At 45.3% G+C, this 24,644-nt stretch overlaps 1 protein-coding gene across 2 annotated transcripts in view; it reads left to right on the top strand.

The window, feature by feature from the left end:
* Positions 1-24,644, top strand: part of ASIC2 (acid sensing ion channel subunit 2) — a 1,063,183-nt gene that overhangs the window by 932,220 nt on the left and 106,319 nt on the right. The gene's annotated exons all lie outside the window — the stretch shown is intronic.

The raw sequence follows: 24,644 nt of genomic DNA, 5'->3' as shown, positions 1-24,644 counted from the left end.
TCTTAGCTCATTTTGTGCTGCTATAACAGAATACCTGAGACTGCATAATTTATAAAGAACAGAGATTTATTTCTTACAGTTCTGGAGGCTGGGAAGTCCAAGGCTGAGGAGCCTGCATCTGGCAAGGGCTTTCTGGGTGCGTCATCCCATGGCAGAAGGAGAATGAGCAAGAAAGCACACATGAGAGAGAGCAGGGAAAGGGGGTGAACCCATCCTTTTATCAGGAATCTACTCCCATGATAACTGACCCACTCCCACAATAGCTTCATTAATTTATTCAGGAGGGCAGAGTGCTTGTGACCTAAACACCCGTTCGAAGTCCCACCTCTCAACACTGTTGCATTGGGGATTCAGTTTCCAAAGAATGAACTTCTGGGAACACATTCAAACTGTCACAAGGACCATCATTCTAGAAACCAGGAACCACAACAAGAGAACATTCTAAGGTCACATAGGAATGAGTGGCAGAAATTAAAGCAGGAATGACTTCACTTTATTTCTTTTTTACCATTTTTTTTTCTTGAGACAGAGTCTCTCTCTGTCGCCCAGGCTGTACTACAGTCCCATGATCTCAGCTCACTGTAAACTTAACCTCCCAGGTTCAAGGGATTCTTCCACCTCTTCCTCAGCCTCCCAAGTAGCTAAGACTAGAGGCATGAGCCACCACACCAGGCTAATTTTGGTGTGCGTGCGTGATGCGTGCATGTGTGCGTGTGTGTTTTAGTAGAGATGGGTTTTCACCATGTTGGCCAGGCTGGTCTCAAGTGATCCACTGGTCGACCTCCCAAAGTGCTGGGATTATATGTGTGAGCTGTCACACAGGCTGGAGTGCAGTGGTGCTATCTCAGCTCACACCAACCTCTGCTTCCTAGGTTCAAGCGATTCTCCTACCTCAGCCTCCAGAATAGCTGGGATTACAGGTGCCTGACACCATACCCAGCTAATTTTTGTATTTTTAGTAGAGACAGGGTTTCTCCATGTTTGCCAGGCTAGTCTCAAACTCCTGACCTAAAGTGATCTGCCCACTTCAGCCTCCCAAAGTGCTGGGATTACAGGCATGAGCCACTGCACCAGCCAGAAAGATTTCATTCTGATTTAAAAAAGAACTTATTGCTCATCAATTATTCATAAGACCTTGAAATAAGTGATTATTGGTAGAAGCTAGCCTTTGATTTCCAAAACCATTCCAAAATGAGAATGGATGACATCTTTCCAGAAGGATTTGAACATTCCTTTGGAGGCAAAAAGTTAAATATTCTGAATCCTGTAGTTCTAGAATGTTCTGTGATTCCCTGAACAGCAAATAGGGCATCCATGACAAAGAAATGTGCACCTGTACTGGGCAGGTGGTGGGTGGGAATCTGTTGTCATGATAGGAAATAAAATTCATTTGTCTTCAATTGTCATCACTTCTTAGTAATTAACTGGATGCTAATGCTTTAGCTGAAGGTTCCTCCAAGCCATAATTGAACTTTAATAAGGTGTGCATGGAATTACAGGGAAACAAAATGGCAATCTGAAGCTGAAATGTCAGGAAAGCTGTGTGTCAACTGCCAACTCCCTAAACTTGAGCAAGAAATTCATTAATACCTGAGAGCTGTCACAGCTTTCTCAAAATTAATGAGTATCTGAACTTATTCATGCAATTATCTTAAAATAATTAGCAAGCACCCAATTCATTGTTATGAACCTCATGCATTATCTGAATATGTGATGGTATCCAAGGAAATGTATCAAGACTGCTAGTCTGGTGCCTGTTCCTTCAAGAATGGTACCTTTGGCCAGGCGTAGTGGCTCACGCCTGTAATCCAAGCACTTTGGAGGCCAAGGCAGGTGGATCACCTGAGGTGGGGAGTTCAAGACCAGCCTGACCAACATGGTGAAACCCCATCTTTTTTAAAAAAAAAATTTTTTTAATTTAAAAAATAAAATAAAATAATAATAATAAAATAAAAATAATATAACGGTACTTTCAAAAGAAGGTGGGAAAGAGGAAAATAAAAAAGGAAGAAAAGGAAAAGGGAAAAATACAATACAGATGGCTAATTCAAATATGAATAAAATTTCAACCTCACTATTAATCAAATAAATTAAAAATCAAAACAATAGTGACGTCCCACATTTTACTTAACAAATCAGCAAATTTTTTTTAAAAATTTAAATCACATGCTGCTGAGATTACTATGTGAAAGACACTCATGCAATAAATGCAGGAATGTAAATTAGTATGAACATTCTGGAAGCACCTATCAAAACGTGAGTTTTCAGTCACCTGAGTGTTTATTAAGCACCTACTATATGCAAGTCACTGTGTTAGTGTCAGAGAGGCAGCTGCAAATCAGACACAGCCTCTTCACTCAACAATGAATGGTCAACTTCCCATGTAATGGGTACATAAGTTATGGTTCATCTACAGAATAGCATAATTTTATAATGGCTGAAAGCTATACTTTAAAAAACTATTCAGTGGTATAGGAAAATACCCATGTTTTAATGCCAAATAAAAAACACTGTATAAAAACAAGTATGTAGTTTATATGTTAGAATAAAAGACAGCTGGAAAAACATAAAAATATTATGATTATTGCTATGCATTGGGATTACAGTAATTTCTGTTTTCTTTGTTTCTGTATTTCCCATTTTTCTACAAAAGAAAACAAAAATCTGAAACTGAAATGTCAGAAAATATGTGTGTCAAGTTTTTTTTGTTGTTTTTTCCTTTTTGGAGACGAAGTCTCACTCTGTCACCTAGGCTGGAGTGCAGTAGCATGATCTCGGCTCACTGCAACCTCTGCCTCCTGAGTTCAATCAGTTCTCCTGCCTCAGCCTCCTGAGTATCTGGGACTATAGGCGCCTGCCCCCAGGCCCAGCTAATTTTCATATTTTTAGTAGAGATGGGATTTCACAATGTTGGTGAGATTATATGTGAAAGATATTCATGCAATAAATGCACGAATGTAAAGTTCAAGGCTGGTCTTGAACTCCTGACCTCAGGTGATCTGCCCTCCTAGGCCTTCCAAAGTGTTGGGATTACAGGCATGAGCCACCGCACCTGGCCTCAAGTTTTTATTTCTTATAAAAACTTTTATTTCTTATAACTTTGATACTGTTTTATTGTGACTTTTACAATTTAAAAAATACTGTGAGTTAATATTGTTTGAGGGCTGAGCAGGACATACATCTGAATGCTTTCTCACATTTTCACAATAAAGAAGTAGGGAAGTTATTCTTTCCATTTTACAGTTAAGAAAACTGAGACACAGTGAGGTTAAGTAAATGACAGAGCCCTGGAAGTGGCAGAACTGGGGTTGAAACCCAGGCAGTTTGACCTCTGGCCCTAGGATCTTAGTCACTGTGCACTTTGGAAATGGCACGTTGATATCCAAATGTGCTTCTTCTCGCCCATCCCAATATTTATGTGAAAGGAAGCATGATCAGATTGAACAAACCTTATATGTGAAGTTGGGTGACCTTGATTGAGTCCTAGCTTTGCCACTTCCTGTGTGACCTTGGAAGGTTCATTTCTCCTTCTTGAACCCCGATTCGGTTACCTGTGAAATGGGTTTAATAATCGCTACTGGCTTACGTGGGGAGCATATGGTATGTGTCAATATTTCTTTGTGCAGTGTGGCGTTCGCTGAAAGCATAAGGTCTGCTTATCTCCCTGCCAACCCGTGGGGCAGATGAAACGGCACAGCAGATGCGAAGCACCTTGCTAACTGTGCTTCTGCTCTACACTGACAAGGCATTGTTATCATTACTTTACACTTTAGGGATGCTTGACTTTCTTGTCCTAAATGAAAAGCCTGGCTCTACTCTGATCTTTGCCCCTCTCCAGGCCTCAGTTGCCACATCTGTTCAGTAGTGTGAAGTGTCCTTGTCTCTCAAGTTCCCCTGCTTGGATACTGCAGGATTCCAAGTGAACACACAGAGCCGTGCATCCCGGCCCTCCAGTCTGTGATGAAAACCAGCGCCTACAGCATGCAGCTCCAACTTGGAGAGGGAAGCCCCTGAGTAGAGCTGAATTTGGGTCCACAGGCTCATTGCAAGCATTTAAAAGTGATGGATGTGCCATGCTCAATAAATGTTAGTCTCCTTGCTTCCCCTGCATGCCAGCTGAATCTAAGTTGGCACTGCCCCTGGATTTCACTGTAGTATGGGGTCATTTTTGCTCGTTAGAAAAATCATTAGCAGATCCTCCCTTGATTAAAACCTATGGTAGAAACACAGAAAGATTACTTTGCCTCCTCTGTGCTGCCGCACCACGGTCTCTCTAGGACAATCCTGCTGTGTCCCATTAAATGTAAAAAAAAAATGAGACTGAATTGAAACTTGTTAGAGAGCACAACAGTTCCTCTGGCCCCAACACTGGTGTATATTAGTGTTATCAAACTTGCAGTTGTTTCTATTGAGTAAGGCAACATCAGCCCACCTGTCTTTATAGGCTTAGGAACCAGCTGAACTTGTATGATGTCTTTTATCAAACAGTTAAAAATTGTTTATCTTTTTTGGACATTGGATATTAGGAAATTTGAATCTGAATCCATAATACATGTGCTATTACTAGCTCATCTCAAATGTTTGCTTCAACTAGTTTATCTCTTCTCCTATTTACTTTTTAAATCTGCTTTTTTGTAGCTTTTACTGTCCACTTTGTATGTTCTAAAATATTTAAATTTTAACAGGTTTCTAGAGGGATAAAAATAATAGCGCTTCTCCCATCTACCCCATTCTTGTCATATTGTCCAGTTTACCTAGCCTTACCCAGACCTGATACTTATTAAATTCTTACTTCAGATGTGGAATAAAAATAAGCAAGCACATTTTCCAAGAAAGGGCATATAGTGCTTTAGAAGACATCAAGGAACAAAATAGAAACAGCAGCAGTGAAAAACAGAATTACTCGATTTGACCCCTTGATTGACATTAGCAGAGGAGAGTGGCTCAGGTTGGGTTTGCTATGAGCTGATGTCCCCCCTGAGAATGACTGAAGTAATAAGAGCTCTCAAGCAGATAGCCCCAGGCCTCTGGCATTCATCCTGTAACTTCTAGGTCCTTCCAAATGCGTCCTCCTCCTTCTCTCCTTCTGGCTCAGACCTCAGCTGTTCTTTGCAAACCAGCCAGCTGAAAGCCAAGGTCCAGCAGATGAGGACACAGGTGTGATGCTGTCTTCTGCTGGCATGGAAGTCTTCTCCCAGCTCCAGAGGCATGAGCTGGGCACAGATCTTTCTGCCTAATCTCCACAGGATGTTCTTATCTTAGCCCAGTTCAGGCTGTTTGGCTGTGAGCCAACTAGGAGCTTGGTTTCTAAGAAATATGATCTGAATGTTACCTATTCAGATTCCAGAGCCACTGTTTCTCCCATTTTTGATAGTGGGAAGCTGAGTCAAAGCCAGATGCCCTCTGGGAGGACCTAGAGAATAGGTCTGCAGCCAGCCACGTGGGCTTCAAACCCCACTCTGCCACCTTGATTCTGGGGTGTGGGCCACCTTCCTAAACCCTCCAGGGTCAATTTCCTCATCTGTAACATGGACAGGCAAGTTGTTGTGAAGATCGAATGAGAGGTGATGCTTTCCAAGCACCAAAGCTAGAGCCCAGTAGCCAGTGGTGTTCACTTAGTCTCTCATTCATTCGCCTGCCTTGTGAGTGGTAGCTTTTCCCCTTTCCTCACTCTGCTGACTTCCAGGGATTTGTCATTGACTCTGAGGAGGTGGGAAGTTGAGCTTCCTGTTCTCATCTCTGTCATGAAATATAGCACCTGCCTGTGGCCATTGAAGAATATTTCTGAGACTAAATTAGAATCTGCTCAAGTGACTAAGATAGTGGGTGCTAACAGCAGGAAAGGTTTTGAACATACTATTCATTCTGAACCTCCACCTGGCCAAGAATCTTCACTGGCCATGCCTCTAGGTTGACTGTGGTGGGAGGGTGAGGGAGCTCCACTAAGCATGGCTTCTTGCTGTTCAGGGCACAATTCCTGTGCCCTGTGCCCTTGCCACCAATTCTTTCAGCAAGTCATCAAGAGGAGAAAGCCCCCTGCATAGACAGGTTGACTATTTGGCCATGGGGTGAAGGGAGTAACCCACATTTATAAGTACCTATTCTTCCAGGTACTTAATTGTCATGTCATTGAATTCTCCCAATATCTTCATGAGTTAAGGATTATTTCCTCATTTTTATAGATGAAGAAATTGGGATTCAAAAAAGAGTTAAAATAAATCACGTATTGTCAGGAATATGGAAATAGGTAAGGAATTTCAAACAGAGGCTATTTAATCTTGGAAATATCTTATGCGTGTGTTAGAAGTCTGAAAAAGCAAAAAGAAAGCAGTGAGGTAACCTGGAGATTAATCTCTGCAGGAAACCATTGCCAGCCTCTAGGGCTGGGCAAGGAAAGGGAAGAAATGGTGTTACTAGGATCTAGTCGGGAAGTGATGTCAGGCAGTTGCAAACAAGATTATAGCATGTAGCCCGATAGTTGCTCAGACCACAGACAGGGATGGCAGGCCAGAGGATGAGGTTCATGGCAATGCTGGTGCTGTAGTGGTGCCAGGAATGCCAAAAGAAACTGGAGTCTAGGGCCATCAATGTCCCCTCATGACAGAGGGGTACAGAACTGAGCTGGAGGCTGGAAGAGTCTCCCTTCTCCAATCCACCCAGGTCTACCAGACTCCTGGCAAGAAGGATCTGGAGAATGTAGTTTGCAGAGTCCTGGCCCCAGCATCAGAGAAGAAAATAGAAGGGTGGGCTTGAAGCTGAAAGACTATGTATAAATAGCAACCCCATATATTGAGTAAAAAGAGTAAGAAGGGAACTGAAATGTAACTCCAGTCTACCTCCTGGGGTGAATATGCACTCATTCGGCACCTGCTCTGTGCCAGGCCCTGTACCAGCTCTAGGAATGCAGAGCTGAATAGGAGACAACCCTGATTATTATGGAGCTTCCAGGCCAATGAAAATGCAGGAGCAATGCCTCAGATCAGATTCATCCATTATTTGTCTGATTTCCATAGTATCTTCAGGAGGGCGAGTTTTCTGGAAGGGTAAAGGTCTAGGTACATGTCCTAAAGCCACGATAGATACCTACATAGTGGGTGGCCCAGCTCCCCATCCCTCATGAGCTCTGGTCTCAGTGCACACCTTCTTCCCTGGTTATGTCAAGTTCCTCCCCCAGGCTGCTTCTTGAGGGTCCACAGGTTTTCCACCTTGGAACTATGCATCGTTCACCCTATGCAGCCCTGCATTTTCTTCCTAAGAACACAGAATATTAAACCCCTGCTATTTAAATTAGGACTCTCGCTTACACATAAGAGAAAGCCAATTCTAACTGGCTTGGGCAAAGGGAGGAGTTTATTGGAAGAATGCTAGGGTATCTCACAGGGTTCAAGTGCCGTTGAGCTCTTGGAAGACTTGGAACCAGGATGGAGTGCAGTAGGGACTCCACTTTTGCTTTTACTACTCACAAGCCCCCAACTCCTCTCTGTCCTCCACTTCCTTTCTCCTTCCCTACCCCACCACCTCTCTCTCTTTTTCTCCCTCACTCTTGTTCTTTCTCTATCTCACCATGGGCCCCCTCTTCTGCCCTCACTGCACAGGGACAGGACAAAGCCAATAATATCCCTGACGTTACAGTACATTCCATGTTCACAAAAAGAAACAGCAGTCTCCAAACCTGTTTTTTTTTTTTTTTTTAATTCTAGGAAAGGAACTGATTGGCCCAGCTTGGATGAAGTGCCCACCCCTGGCTCAATCACATGACCCAAGAAAGTAGGGCCTCATAATATGACTATCCCCCAGAGGGAAGTCAGTTCCCAGAAAATGGAAGCTGTTCCTAGAAACAGAAGGGTTGCTTACCAAGTGGGACTGTATTGTACCAGATCATGTTTACTACACTGCATGATGGCTCCACCCTGCATTTAATCATCCTCCTATTGTTGGATGTTTCTTGTTGCAACTTTTTCAAAATTGTAAATAATGCTTCAGTACATTTCTTTATGCACAAACTTTTCCATGGCTAAGATTGTTTTCTTCGATTACATTTCCAGATGTGGAATAGCAGCTTAGGGTTTAAGCAATTGGTTTTTTTGTTTTGTTTTGTTTTTTTGGAAAAATTGGATTATCCAAATGCCAATACTGATTTTACTATTGTTGCTATGGAAACTATTTTCTCTGTTGCTAGGCAGTTGGTAAAAGCTTCCATAGTATATACTTGTAAAAAGACACAGACTGTCTGTAGAGACCAACAGTCTGGAGTTAATTCAATTGTTAACTGCTCTGTGACCTTGGACTGCTTGTTTGGCCATTCTGACAATTCTCTGTTCTTCCAAAAATGGGGTTAATAATCCCTTTCCTAACTGGGTTATTTGGAGGATTAGGGATAATATATGAAAAACAAAAGCAGCCCTCATGGTACCTGGCACATAGTAGGTGCTCAATAAATTGCACTTTCAAAACTGCATGTGAAATGCTTTAAAGAGTGTAATAATTACTTTTCATCATGAGATTAATACTATTGAAAATGAGCAATTCATAGCTTCCTGGAATGCAAAAGACTTTAGCACACCTCAAGTCCCACCTGTAGTTGTCACTAAGTGTGGTCCACCTTAGATATCTACATGTCAAGATATCTACATTTCACCTGATTAGCTAGCATCCATGAACTAAGAAAGACTCAGAGGTCTAAGCAACCTACTGCTATCTCAATTATTGACTAGCATCAGATAGTGTGCTGGCAGGCTTTGGAGTCACATGCAACAGGTAGAACTAATCACTTTCTCTTTTGGGTTACCCTGGGCCCCATGCTTTCTTCTCTCAGCTCATCACTAAGCCCTTACTGAGCTTTTTGGTTTATACGTGGAAAAGGGTAGGGAAACATCCATGGTTCAGTTTTCTGGAAGACACCCGGCCCTAGCCTTCAGGACCATGGACAGAGACTGACACTTTTCATCTGGCCACACCAACCACTCAAGAAAATTTGCCATCTACAGGATACATATAGAGGGTGGTCACCGAATCTGGAAACATTGACAAATACATAATAAATAGCTTATTGCTAGTACATTCAGACACATGATAAAAGAATATCTATTTTTCCAGTAAGGCCCAAAGGAGAAAGTAGTCATTTCTACCCGAGTAAAGGGTGTAGTCATGGAACTGAGTCTGGAAAGATAAGTGGACTAGTGAGGGACTTGGCATTCCAGCCAAGAGAAGGATATGTGTAAAGGCTCCAAGAGGGCCCCAGGGCCCCATACCATCCTCACTTGTTCTTTTTGTTCTCTGTCTTCTTCAGAGAGAAACTGCTCTGCATTGCTGAGGACCCCTGGCTGGGTGTGCACTGACCTGCCATGAGTCCAAATTCTCAGGGCAAGAGTCTAATCCTTTATAAAAGAATACAGCTATCCTTTGAAGACAGAAAAGGGATCTATAAATGTTCAGAAGCAGCTGGGTGATAAGAGTGGATTTGCCTCTGCATGCTGAATCTTACCTCTCTACTATCTCTTTTATCACAACCAAATCCAGTTAAGAGAGTCCAGTTAATGAGCTGGGTGTCCCAAACATCTGAGCTTGTCCTCTCAAAGTTCACTTTTGAGTCCTCACTTTATTTCATTACCTTCCCCATTCCCAAGATAAGACTTGCCATTCATTTAATTTATTAATTCATTTCATTAATATGTATGGAGCTCTCAGGATGTGCCAAGCAGTGGCAGAGTGCTGAAAAAGCAACAGAGAACAAACTCCTGGACTTTTCTCTTGGGTTTATAGTCTAATGGAGAAGACAGATATTCATAAAATAATCTTACACACATGAATATATGCCAGTAGGGTCTGCAAACATAGATACTATTTCTTTTTATAACAAATTGAAGATGTTCTTATTGATATTTTGTGTATTCGCCTGAGTTTTCAGACTTCATGGATACTCTGTATAATTACAGATGGTGTTTTTAAGAAAGCACGAATCACTAACAACTGAGGTTTCATGAGGGTAAGAGATTCACCCATGGAAACATGATGAGTTAATACCAGAGCTGGGAGAAATTCAGGTCAGCCTTCTACTCAAGCTCTTGCCCTAGAGATCAGAATATAAATTAATGAACAAGAGTTGAAACCCATGTAATGGGAATTATTTTCTGCTACCACCAACCCTCCAGGAACCCCTTCTTCTCACCCTGGAATCAACTCTTCCCTCTCTGTCCTTTGTCTTCTGGGAAGCCTGACTTCAACACCAAAGTGTTTAGGTCAAACCCACAGTCACAATTCTGGTGCTAACCTGTCCCTGGGTCTAGCTTAAATCACAAGTGTTTGCTCTGTGCTTGAAGGAATGGAGGCCGCTGAGTGAGCATTTAGTGGTACATTTTATGCCGCTTTTCCTTGCCAGGAAAACTACTCCTCCTTCCTCTCCCCAGTCTTCCCCCTGAACAGGATATAAATTATTTTAACTATATTTAAAACCCAACAACCTGTAAAAGAAAGCTGGTTGCCTTCTGTTTTTTTAGTGCTTACAAAGCAAGGGGCAGAGCCCCTCAGGGCTGCAGGAGCCTAGAGGCTGGGAGAAAGGGATGCTCTAGACAGTTTTTGGGACAAACGCTACAAGCAGCCTTCACTCTTGGGGAGGAGTCCTTCAATCTGATGATGGAGATATGGCCCTGCCCAAGAAACCTAGTCTGATGGGTGCCATAAGAGGAATCACAATCTGATGGGAGAGACACAGCTCTGTCCTGGGAAAGCCGCTAGTCCAATGAGGGAGGCAAGTGGCTCTCTTTCTTTGCAAATGTAAAGCTGCAACTCAGAGCCCCCAGAGCACTGCAGGAGCCCACTGTGCTGCTCTACTCAATCTTTGCATCCCCCATCCAGGGCAAAGGCTGTGCCTACACTGTCTCCATGTCTTGTGGTTCTGCGTTTTGGTTCTGCCTTGTGGCCTGGATGGAATGTGCCCCAGGGGAGCCCCATTCACTGGGGCAGCCCTGGCTGAGCTTAACAGCCAGTCCAGCATACTTTTAATAATGCATGTCTCACAGAGGAGCTAATTAAACTTTAATAGTCCTTCACAGGGAGCAGTGGGTCTCTCTCAGGACAGGGCTTGGGCTCTGGGGAATTCAGCAAAAGTCTTACAGCTGCTGCCAGGCTTCCCAAATCAGGTCCCCAGTGGATTTCGGTCCAAACATACCATATGAAGTGACGCCCACCTTAAACAAACCACAGCAGGTCTCTGGCCCCTTGGGTGGAGGAAATAGCTTTTCATGGGCTTATAAAATGTGGCAGCTACTTTATGTATATATATTTCCTACAATCCTAACCACAGCCTTGAGATAATTGCTGTAATTTCCATCATAGAGAGGAGAACAACAAAGACTCAGGGAGTCAGGCAATTTACCCAAAGTCACATGGATCATCAGTAGTAGAGCTGGGGTTCAAATACCGGTGTAATTCCAAAGCTCCTGCTTTTTCCACTACCCCATGATGTTTCTCTGATGTACTCAAAAAATATCCCAGCACTGGGGAGTGGGAGGGAAGCTGCTCATACACTAGGCACAGATCAAGTCTTCAGAGCATGCTCAGTGGGCCCAAGCAGCCAAAGGGAGAGGTGGGAGCACAATCTGGGAGTGCCAGCTATCATTAGAGTAAGCCAGAGAGCCTTAAACTTCAGGCCTCATAAGAATCACCTGAGAAGCTTATTTGAAGCCCAGATTCCTGGGCCTTATTATCAGAGAGTCTGGTTCAGTAGCTCTGAGCCAGGCCCAGGAATCTACATCTTCTTACCATCCCCAGGCAGTGCTGATGCAGCTGGCCTCTGGAAGTCATTTGAAGAAACACCCAAATAATCACCTCTGTATAGAACATTATCCTTTACAAATCCATGTGCAACCCTGGCAGGTAGATGGAGCAACACCTGTTAGCCCTATTTTAAGGAAGACTGGGTTTCTGTGCCATAAAGGGACTAGCATCAGAACACAATAGCTAATGTCAGAGCCCAGGCTGACACTCATTTCTTCCTGCCTCCCAGTTCTGCACTTATCCAAGCTTACAATCTTGTCTCTGGGGAAAGAAGGGAGAGGAAGTATACAGGTACTCGTCAAGGCATGGCCCATGATAGGGGTGTTTGGGACTGGGTCTTTGAAACCGTAGCCTGAGAGACCAGCATTGGGGGTCATGTTGCTGCAGGGAATGAAGGGTACTTTGGCAATATCAGCAACAAACCAGCAGAAAGCAAGGCTGAGAGCCAGGGGGAACCCAGTAGCCCAGATGAGAGATGCTGGGGGTTGGCCAAGGCGGTCACTGAAGTGGGGGACATCAGGGAAAGGGTTGTAGGGAGGCTATGCCCAAAACAGTGTTGCCCACAATAGCCACCAATTATTGGATAAGCAAAAAGAGGATCACATTTAGTAACATTCTAGACACAGAATGGATTCAATGATTTTACCAAGAAAACTTACTTTGGGCATCAGAGAAAGAATAGATCTGGGAAAGGGACTGGAAACGGCTCCATCCTTACCATGTTTTACTCCAGTCAGGATAGAGGGCTGGCCTCAGGTTGAGAGTTTAGGGAGGTAAGTCCAAGGGAGATAACAGGTAGGCAGGAAAGAGTCTGTCCCCAGCATGTAAATAAACAGTCCCAAGGTCAGGGAGAGATGACATTGCTGGCAGCCCTGGAATCCAGGGCAAAGATGATGGAAGAAGGCAAAAGCTTTAGGGAGACTCTGGCAGTCAAAAGCCATGGATGATTAGAGCTGGAAGGAGCCTTAGGGATTGCCCAGTCCTGCCCTCCCACTTTACAGTTGAGGAAAATGAGGCTCAGACATGAGAAGTGTCCCACCCAAGGCCACACACCAGGGTACTGAATTCCAGGACTTCTGATCCCCTTAGCTGGCACTCCTTCCAACCCAACCGAGGGCCTTTCTCTAACCACCTCTACCATCCCACTAAATACTATGTGATCCTGGACTTAGAGACAAAGAAGGCAGCCAGTTAAAATACGCAATTTTTTTAATGTCAATTCAAGACAGTATATTAACGTAATCCCCAGATGGAGGCATTAGCATTTGTGCTCCTTCACATTGCCTGGGAAAACTTGCTGACATGTCTAAAAATCAAAACTGTTATTACTACGTGAGGTGGCAGGGAGCCCTCCAAGGAATATGAGGAGGTAAGAGGAAAGGTGAAGAGAGAACTTCAGTGCCACGGCTGAAGGCAGGAGGGTGGGGCAGGAAGGGGCTGGGGCAAAGGGATGTTGCTTGAATTATTTCTTCATCAGAAAACCCATGGGCAATGGTCAAAGTCTTGGCAAGAAACATCTGTTAGTCAAGGACTTCAGAGTGAAGAAGGTCTCACTAGTGAGCAAGGAAGGTGTGTTCTGATTCCTGCCCTGCTTTTAAATTACTGGGTGCAATTGCTAGGGAAGTCCCTTTACCTCCCTAGTCCTCAATTTTCCTGCATTTAAATGTTTGAGGTGAGATAATCCTCAGGGCTCCCGTGCTTCTAGCTCTGACAGTCACTTTGTGCAGCCCGGCATGGCTCCCTTGAGACACCATGGCAGCCCCCGAAGCAGTGGCTTACAGAAAGGACATTTGACCTAGGCTCTTCTGCCTTAGCCCATCTATTGCCTGTTGCTGGCACTTTGTATCTAAAGCTTAGCTCTGACTTACCAGCCTCAATCTTGGCTTTTCCAGCAAGAATTCTGGCTTTCCTGGTGCCAGATCCCTTGGATAAACACCTCCCAGGACCCTCCATCCCCACACTGCTGGGTTCCTCTGCCCTCCTGTGAATCACAGACCCTATTCCATTAGGTGCATCAAGTGACAGAAGTTTTAAAGGTCCCCAGAAATCCAAGTTAGAAGAGAGAGAGTTTGTGCTCACCTAGCTCAACTCTCCTCCCACTGTAGCAATCCACACAGCCTTTTAGGCTAAAAGGGAGTGGGAAAGATTACGACTGGAAAAGTAGATTAGGGCTCACCTGTGGAGGGATCTTGTACTTTTGGAGAACAGTCAGGCGAGGAACTTGCAGCAGATGCTTTCATATCACCTCCATGTGCTCTATTCCTGCTGTCAGGCACTTCCTGAGAATAGTGACTTTCTGCCCAAGAACACCTGCCAGCAACGGGAACATTCTGGGTGCAAGCACTGAGAAGGCCAGAACTCCTGGGATGTCAACATTTCCAGAGTAGCTCTCAACCAACAATAAACAGGAATAAGCAGGTGAATGCCCAGCTCCTCCCCAACCCTGCAGTGTGGTTTTCACCATCTCTCAGAGGTCCCATGCAGGGCTAAGCCCCAGTCATCCACAGCGGGAACTGGCTCAGAATATATGCTACGTTGGTTGTCTTCCCTTCCTCACTTCATTTTTGCACTCCTTTCCTAGGTCTTCCTGAAGTCACCTTCCAAATGTACCATTGCCCTTAAATCCTGGCCCCTGGAGGGATCCAATCTCAGACAGAAATGGTGAATGCTCTGCCACCATCTTGGAGATTCACAATGCACATTGGCATAATAAAGCCTCTGATAAGTTCTGCAAGAAATAAACATGTTTAACTCTAGCTAGCCCAGCATTTTCTAACCTATTAGACCACAGCATCTTGTTTTCTTCCCTTAAGCATCTCATAGAAGTAGTATTTTGGGGACAATACTCTGGAAAATGCTATGCAAGGAATCAGACATGGGTGGAATCAAAGCTTCCTTTAGAAAGGCCCAGCAGCAGGCAGCTCTTCCATACAGGAACAATCACTTAGAAATGTTTGTTACATCCCACTTTTGTATGGTTGCTTTAGAACAGGACCATCATAGCAGCCCTGTAACGGTAGACAGGGACAGGATTATTACACTCTCTTTACAAATGAGGAAACTGAGACTCAGAGACACTAAGAAACTTGCCCAAAGTTGTACAGCTGGTAAAGTGGCAGATCTGGGACTCCTGACTCCACATCCCTTTTTGCAATGAATTTCCTATTTAGCAGCAGGACTGGGAATAGAATCCATGTGCTGTTATCCTAGTCCAGACTTTCTCCATCTATCCCAGCAATGAGGGTCAGCCCTAGCCTCCCAAGGATTCCCATGGGTGAGCAATGGTCATATGAGCTCAAGGAGAAATGGAAAGAAAGTGAAGAAGCCATAGGGTTATGCATACTCTTTAAGTATTTTGCCCCTTCTTGTGACTCAGATACCACTGACAACTCTAATTCTTTCGTCTCATCTTTCTCCGTCTCACACACACACATATCACATCACTTTAGCTATCACGGGTTTGCAGTTGCTTCCAGAGGAAGTTTTCCAGGACATGGGTCAGCTGGGTTGAGCTTTATACACAACACATGCACAAGATGAGACTTGATTCGTGCACATACACTCATAGATATCCAAGATGCATGCAATCAGATTTTCGAGCATGCATGTGCATACCTGCATTCATATAACAATCTATACACTTTGTTGTCATTACTTGTTTTATAGTGTGTCTTTTTCTAGACCTCTGGACTGTACAACCCATAAGTATAAGAGCTGAAACTCTCTCTCTAACCTGAGAACACCAGAGGCAAGCACAGTGTCTGGCACATAGTAGGTGCTCAATAAATATGTGAAGAATAAATGGATGCATCAATACACAAATGTGCAGATTGCACTTATATATGTAGCAAACAAAAGTGCACACACACAGACACATCCACACCCCCAGCTCATGTATGCAAACACACATGAACACATGCACATGCACACAGATCCCCTGTGCTCTGTCAGAGCCCAAGGTCAGGACATGAACATTACACCCACTGACATGAATCTCTTGAATGGGATCCAGAGAGCCCCCAGCAGCCATTACTTTGCTATCCGTCTATCTGCCCCATTTGTAGTTGAAATAAAATGTGTCACAGCTGCCTCACTAGAGACCAATGTAGACATAGAGGAAAATGGAGAAATATCGGCCCAGCTTGCATTCCAGCTCACTGGCTTGGGGGAGCTTAAGGCATAAATGAGTTTGGACTTAATTGACTTTTTTATTGGGCTTTAATTCACTGGTACTTTTCCAGAGACTGACTCCAACAGGCAGAGGCAGAGTTGAGTAGTCTCTAGGGTTGCCAGCTCCCCTTGCCTCTCCCTCTGCTCCCTTAGACCCATTCTAAACCCCTTCTCTACACAGGCTCTCCTTCGTCCATATGGTGACATGAGGAAGTCAGCATCAGAGCCTGTCTCCCCCTGCCTGGCCCCATCTTTGCCCCTTCCCAACCCGCCCCTCTTGTCATACCTCCCTTCCCTGCCAAGGGCATTCCCATTCAATACAGTGACATTGATTGAGAGCTCACTGTATGCCCTCACAGGGCACTGGGATACAGAGATGAACAAGAGCAAATCTTTGCCCTCTGGGAGCCTGGAGTCAAATGGAGAGACAGACGCATATATTCCACCTGATAATAGATACCCAGGAACAAGGCCCAGAGAGGCACAGTAAGGCACAGTGATCCAAGTAAGGCTGCCCAGATGGGATGCCTCCACTTCCTCTTAAAGAAGGGAAAACATTTTCTAGGCAGGTATTCCTGGAAAGCATATTCCAAGCAGGCAGAAGAACAGGGGCAAAGGCATGGAGGGATGAGAGAGCGGGGCGTGTTCTGGGCACTTGCCTGAGGTCCTGGGCAGCTGGGGTGGAGGAAGGATGAGCAGGGTGTTCATGAGGGCAGCAGGGCTAAGTGGAATGAACTTGAGCCTGAAAGTCAGAAAACCCACATTCCAGACCCATTTTACCATTTATTAGCATACAACTGAGCAAGTCGCCTTTCTTCTCCGAGTCATGGTGTCTTCATCTATAATGTGAAGAGTTTGAACTCACTGAGCTCAAAGACCCCCCTCTCACCTCCAGGGCCTACTCATCTTTCTTGTGTTAATATTTCTCTGCTATCCTAAGTCTCTGACTTAGAGGATGCTGGTTTGACTTTCTCTGAAGGAAGCTGGCCACAGAAAGCCCAGTACAGAACTTACTGGAGTCTGAGAATCCCAGAGTCTTACAGAGCAACCTTTGGTCTCTGTCCTTCCATGCACACAGGGGCTGCGATGGAGCGCCCCTCCTCAGAGCTCTGCTCCTGACACTCACAAGCCATGGGAGCCCTCCCCAGCCAAGTGGGAGAGCAAGGCCAGCCTGGGGACACCCAGGTTGAGGGCGCCCTACTCAGGCAGGACAACCCGTGCTGCATTTCAGCGTTTACCATCCAGCATGATCCAGACTCTGGAATCGTTTGACAGGATGAGCTTCAGCAAGCTGGAAAACTTTCTTGTTTTGCCATGTAAATGAGACATGACTGAAAGTGAGAACAGGCTCTGAGGAGCTTTAAAGCCTCACACAAATATAAATAACTCATTTTTAGTTTAAAGGGACTACATCCCGGTTTGCCCGGGACAGTGTCAGGTTTTGCTTCCCATCTGGCATAACACTGGGTGGGCTCCTTGCTTTCACTCTCCAAAGTGTCCTCCTTGGGGCAATAAATGTTTTCATCCCTCTGTTCTGTAAGCTTTTTGAGGGCAGAGATTAAAGCAGGGAAGCAGAGAGCACTAGTGGAAAGGAGCAGGCTTTGGTAGCACACTGACCTGGAAGTGAATCCCAGCTCTACCTTGGACAACTGACTTAACCTTTCTGAGCTTGGCCTTCTTATGTGTAAAATGGGGATGGTAACATCTCCCACACTAGTCACTTGGAGAAATAAACAAGGTCTTGCACGTGCATATGTAATATTACATGCTCAATATCTTCTCCCTCATCTTCTGCATCTTTGGCCTCTCCATGACCCTCAGTGCTGGGCATGGAGGAGATTGGATGTTGAGTGCATGAATGAGTGAGTCCCTCACTCAATCAAGCACAGAGGCAGATGTGCACTCCTTGCTCTGCACCCCAGGATCTGTTCTATCAAGTGAGCTGAGGCATAATTCCCAGACTGTCTTTTGTGGGTGGAAGATTTGATCCCTTTTCCTGTGCCCTCCACTGCTAAGTCTTCTGAAAGTCCGTGCATTGATGTCTCTCTGCCCTTCTTCCCTTCTACTTTTAACCTCCGTTCAACTTGTCATTTCCTTTTTCCTTTTGATGGTAGTGATGGGGCAGGGTCGAAGGAAGAAGGACGGTGTTCATCATCACTCCAATGCCTCACCGGGGAGAGCATCCCAGACCTACCTTGCCTCTGCATTCCCTAACTTCCCTCACAATTTCTTGAACTGCCTCATGGCAGCAGTGCCATAAGCTTGGAGCTTATCGATCTAAGATTGAATCCTTTGGGATAATCATTTGTTTATGGTAGAATGTCTTGCCACTTCTCAGAGTCTTAAGTTTCCCATCCCTAAAATAGGCAAAATAACACGTAAGGCCACTCTAGGGATTAAATGTACAACTGCGTAAGTTGTCCGGCCCAACATCTGGCTTTAACCCAGCCTCAAATTCCCCACAGTCTGGTTCAATCCACCTTTCCTATTCCACCTAGTACTTCCTTCCTCCACAGCCTCACCTGCAATTCTGCCAGCATGCTCGCCGCTCCTAGAGCACCCTCGCATTCACTCATGCCCCTCCTCTGCGCCTCTGCTAACACTATGCCCTCTGCTCATGCTGTGACCTCTGCCCTTCCCTACTTTTGCTGTCCTGAAATGCTCCTTCTTCATCAAACCTCACTGAAAATCTCACCTCCTCTACGAGGCTTTTCTGATCTCTCCACTGAGAGCTGGTCACTCGGCCCAACTCTGTCTTTCCCTGTTTAACCGACTGATTCCTCCATTTACCATGTATTTCTTTCTGCTGTTGTTTATTGTAGCTGTTTACTTACACACTTTCCCCCAGAAGAGACTATACAATCCTTGAGGGTAGGAACCATTTATTGTTCATCTCTCTATTATAAATGACCTCAAAAACTTTGAGAAAGAAGGTAGGAGATGAGCAAGTCAAATTAAAATTCAGCTCATGATTTCTAGTTCCATCCCCGGAATGGACTGAGGCAAAGCAAAGTTATCTCCCACTCCACGCACGTAGAAATACAGGGCATAACAATTTTTAAAATTTTGAATGCAGAGCCAAGCTCTACAAAAAGGGAAACTCCAAGGGCCAGAAATGAGAGAACCCTGGAATCAAGGCACCTGCATAAAAGCCAGGACCCAGGAATAGCTGCCTTTTCACTAAATTGGTCTGAAAGACTTCACCCACCTACCCAGGAAATTGGTCTCTACCAGAGGCTCTAGATGGCAAGTGTGCACAAGCACACATGCATCTGTATGTATGAGCGTGTATGTGCATGCATGTATGTGCATGGGTCTGTGTGTGTGTGTGTGTGTGTGTGCTCTGTGCTTTGTTCACATAAAATTCCCTGAATGCAGCCAGGCACAGTGGCTCATGCCTGTAATCCCAACACTTTGGGAAGCTGAGGCAGGTAGATCATGAGGTCAAGAGATTGAGACCATCCTGGCCAACATGGTGAGACCTCGTCTCTACTAAAAATACAAAAATTAGCTGGGTGTGGTGGCACAAGCCTGTAGTCCCAGCTACTCAGGAGGCTTAGGCATGAGAATTGCTTGAACCCAGGAGGCAGAGGTTGCAGTGAGCCAAGATCTCACCATTTCACCATTGCACTCCAGTCTGGTGACAGAGTGAGACTCTGTCTAAAAAAAAAAATTTTTTTAATTCCCCAAATGCCTTCTGTGTGCAGACCTTGAACGAGACACAGGGGATCTGAAAAAAACTGGCCCACAGCCCCCTCGCTCTGCTTGAATGTTAGAATGTGTGTTCCAGGAGGACAGGGACCCTTGGGGACATACTGCCATTCTAAACACTTAACCAGGACAGCCTTTGTAAGATGGAGGGTAATACCAGGAAGAACTGAAGCCAGCGAAATTCACTAACTACCCAGTTTGGGGGCAGGACCAGCATTCAAAGGCAGGCAATTTGGAATGTTACAGTACATAGCCTTGAGCCACATAGTAAGTGTGCCAAAATATTTGTTGAATGAAAACCTGAATAGGTGGCCTGGAAGAGGTTGCAGAGCATTTCAGAATGCTGTGGCCCAGGCCAGGCTGGGCAGACCGAGTGCAGGCAGCACTGACTGTACCCAGCATCCAGGCCAGTTCTCCATAAAGGGCACCCATTTTAAATAAAATGAACTCCCCTGGCCTCTGGATGCTTGGGAGATGGTTTTCTCCTGTCTCAGGATGATTGTATCTGGCCCCATTTCCTCTGAGGCTACTCTTGATTTTTTTTCCCCTCCCTGCTGTGTGTCTGGCTCTAATTCCCTTCTCGGGTCCCATTTGGTGGTTACCACTTATGTTCTAAAATGCACCATTAGGCATCTGATGTGTGGCATGTTCAGCGGGGCAGCCACACTGGTGCTCTGAGCCGGCCAGGGAAATGGAGAGACCACCGCCTGCCAATGGTGGCTGCCCATGGGCCTCTTGGGGAGGACAGGCTGCCCCAGACAGAATGACCTCTTCCAGCCTCACAGGACTCCCAGGAGCACGAGCGCCTGTCCTCACACATAGCTCATGCATCTGTCTGTTTACCCTGCACGCAGATTTTAGACACCCTTGGTGTGCCAGGAGCTCCAGAGAGAGAGATTAAAAAGATGCCTTGCCTGTCCTTGTGGGATTCACTGTGTGGACTGGCTCAGGGGCTAGGATGGGGTCACAAGCCAAGGCCTCCATGGCTGTAGCTGAGTGGTGCTGGGGGCTGTGGGAGACTGTCTTAGCAACATGAACAAAACAACTCACCAGCATCGTGCACTTTTATGAGAGAGGGGAGGGACCCAAGACATGGAGAACCCCAGCAATTACTCCTAAAAATTACTTGGGATTCCTCCGGAAACCTAGGCTTTTATCAATGGAAGGGTCTTTGTAGATTTTTCTTCCTGCTGTTTAAGCCATTCAGTCACCCATCACTTAGCCATCCCAGAAATATGAGCCTCCAGTGGCAGCTGGCATTTGAGGCAGGCCCTCAGGTCCTATCCCATTCTGCCCATTGGATCCTGTCTTTGCATGGGCTCATCTCCCCTTTGTAAATAATAATAACCACAATAAGCACAGCTGGCCCTATGCCAGGTGCCCACATTCATTTAATTCTCTAACAACATGCAAGGTAATCCTATCTCCCATTTTATAGATGAAAACACTGAGGCTCATAGAGTTTGAGTCCCTTTGTCAGGTTCACACACGCAGCTGATAAACAGTGGCATATGGCTCTGAACCCAAAATTTCACGCTGTCACTGGCTCAGACTATGTTCCAAATCTGTGATTCCCCATTCTGACTTGAATTCCCACCTCGCTCCACTCCCCTCCCCAGGCTTAGGGCCCTTGGGTGTCTGCCCTGACTCCACCTTCAACACCTCCCATGGTCTGGAATGAGGAGCTCTGGCTCCCGTTTATGGCTCTGGAGAATCCAGCTCTCTTCCAGACCCTCAGCTAAGTCGCCCCTCCAGGAGGAAACAGTGAGGTCCGGACCAAGGTTATCTGCTCAGTCCCCTGCTCTTGACAACATCCTCTAATATTCCAGACTGTTGGAGAGTCGGAGGGGAGCATGCGGATAGCATTTGGATAAATACTTCTAGCGACAGGGAGCTCACTACCTTCCAATACAGCCCATTCAATTGACAAACAATCAAAATTGTTTGTGGTTGCTTCATCTTCATTTAATAATTAACATGTGTCTGTTTAGTTATGAAAAAATTTAAACATAGACAAGCTGGACAGAATAGTATAATGAACCCCTTGTATCTATCACCCAAGTCCTACAATATTAGCATTTTGCCATTCTTGTTTCCTCTGTACGTCTCCCCACTCCTATCCTTTACCTGAAGATGAGGAGGGGGAGCAGGGGGAGCAGGAAGAGAAGGAGGAGAAGAGGAGAATTTAATGTCAATTTTTTGTTGTTGTAAAAATTCATTTATACTGACATGCATAAACCTTATCTGTATTGTTTTGGCGAATTTTTGTGTTGAACCCCTGTTAGCCTCAGTAGAGAAGACACCAGGTTCAAGAGGCCAAAGAAGACACACAGAGCCCACAAATGAAACATGGGGTTTTACTAGGGGCTTCCAGAGAGGAGAGAGTCCAGTGGCAATGGGCTATACAGGAGAACTGCTTTACATACAGCAATGGTCCAGTGGCGGCAGGCTGAGCAACATATCTGCCTTATGAACTGCCCAGTGGCAGCGGGCTGGGCAGGAAAACCACAACCATTTGCAAACAGCATGCAGTTTATATAGCACTTTCACTTAACACCCTCCCCTGAAGACCTCCACCTAGCAACCTCCATTTAACCCAACACCCGGGGCCCCAGTCCCCTGTTCCACAGGACACGACAGGGTCTCAGATGTTCCTCATAGACAAGGAACAAGTCTCCGGGTTGGCCATCCCTGAATTCCCCAGCTCAGAACACACATTCACATGCATCTGCCATACAGGGTCATCTGCAGGACATGCTTAAGATATTGTTCCCAGGTATGTTTACCATGATGTAGGATATGTGCATCTCCCAAGAAGAGTTATTGTTGGACCCTTCGATTGCTACCTTATTTCTCTATGTCCAACCCAAATCCTAGAACTATCCTCCATGGCAGTACAAAAAAGAATATGTCTATTCTTTTTTCCACATCCCTTCAAATATTTGTAGATAGCGGTCGTGATTCTCTCTAAATTGGCTATTTTCTATTCTAAACACCCCAAGTTCCTCCAGCCATTTCCTTTTTGTTTGTTTGTTTTCAGAAGACAGAGAATTGACTGCCAACATTGATAAAGGGAGGTCTGATTTCCTCCTTACCAAACCTCTTCCCAGCCACATCCCACTTGGGACCTGAGGACAGGAAGGGGTTTGCTGTGTGTGGGAGGTGTTGCCCATCTGCCAAATTTTCTACTTTGCGGGACGCTGGCTCTAGAGGGCAGGGCCACACAGGTGTGCTCACTTTATGTAGCCTCTAAAGAGCTAAGCTGTGTACAGATTTATCTTTCTTTATAAAACAGATTGCAGCACTATCTCTTTCATGCATTCTTTTTTAATTCATTCATTCAACAAATTTCTATTGAGTACCTATGCTAAGCTAAGCTGTGTCTAGAATTCTTGGATAAATAAGTAAGACACAGTCCCACCCTTTGGGGATGGAGCAAAGAGAGAAAAATATATGGATGTATTCATGTATTCAGCATTTGTTGCATACTCACTGAGTCCCTGGAATTAGGGCAGATACTGGAATTATGGAAGTATGGTGAATACTGTGGCCACCTTTGAAAACCTAAGGCACTCATGCACTCACCAACTGGGAGTGTTGGTAGCTGACACTGCTTTACTCTGGAAATTCTTAAATCTGGGAATTGCCCTCTAAGTTAGAGAGGTACCTCACCCAGAGTTACATCCTCTCCCCAGGGGTAGCCCAAATCCAATGGGGATATAAATTCTGGCACCTTGCTTCAATTCAGGACAGCTCTGAAGGGCCACGCCTACTCCAGAGCTCCCCATAGGTCAGCTGAGGTCTCTGTTACAACTAAATAGAAGTTCAACTTCTCCTGCCAACTTCCCTGCTGCATGGGTGTGATCAGTGGGTGTGGAGCCCAAGGACACTGCCCAGGAAACCTCCATGCAAGTGTCCATCCCCAGTCGGCTTCCCAGTGAGCTCAGGAAGTGAGCAAGAGCAAGACAGCCTAGAGCTTATAGTCTGGTACAGAGAGACAGGTATCAATCAGATGATCACACAAATATACAGCAATCGGGACTAGAAGGAAAAGTATGTGGTACCAAGAAAAGGGCTCCCTTTGTCAGAATTGACCCTGGTTTGGAAGAGCCAGCTGAGATTTGAAGTTTGAGTAGAAGCGAGCAGACTGCCCAGTGTGACAGGATGGAGGGGAGCATGGAGTGCTGCCAGAGCCCCAGGAGGGCATCTCAGCCATTCAGAGCAGGGGGTAGGTAGTCAGGGAAGGCTTTCTGGAGGAAGTATTCCCTAGCTAGAGTATAAAGTATGAGTAAAAGTTAACTCAGTGAAGGCAGGGACATGTTCTGAGCACAGGTGTCAGCATATCTGAAAGCACAGGGTTATGAAGTAGCATGGTGTCTTTGGAGAAAGGCAGGGCTAGGCAGAGCTGACTCATGGAGTGCAGGAGAGAAGAGGCTAGGAGGAACTGAGTGGGGCCCAGGTCTTGAGAATTCTTACATGCCAGCCCAAAAGAAGTTTGCAGCCTTGCAAAGGTTTAAGCAGGGGTGTTTGCTTTACAGACACATCTCCCTGACTGCTGTGTGGAAGATGAATGGAGGAGGAAGGGAGTGGGGTGGCAGACCCTGTAGGAGGCTGTGACAGTTAACCAGGCAAGAGATGAGCGGCTCACCCAGTTACATGGCTGAAGGTAGGCAGGACTGAGAGGAGGAAACTAACAAGAGTGATATTTTCGAAACAGAACCAACAAGACAAACCTGCAGTAAGCCACAAACCTGTCTCCTTCAATTCTTTCTTTGAGGAACAGAGTTGTGAAACTTCAGATGAATTTTGAGGATAGAGCAAAGACTCATATCATTAATCGGCAGCACCACTAGACCACCCTGAAGGCGTCCCTCTGCCATGCCTAGGATGTAATTGACACTCAAGAGGTTTCACATGCTGGTTTGCAGTTAGTCTAATGTATATTCAGGCACACTGGAACATGCTCAAGTGCAGATCTTAGGTATTAT

This window comes from Aotus nancymaae, unplaced genomic scaffold (assembly GCF_030222135.1).
Source record: "Aotus nancymaae isolate 86718 unplaced genomic scaffold, 86718_ANA_hifiasm-v0.15.2.pri h1tg000072l, whole genome shotgun sequence".
Classification (NCBI taxonomy): domain Eukaryota; kingdom Metazoa; phylum Chordata; class Mammalia; order Primates; family Aotidae; genus Aotus; species Aotus nancymaae.
Note: the sequence above shows the minus strand (reverse complement) of the source record. Positions and strands in the feature narration are given on the sequence as shown.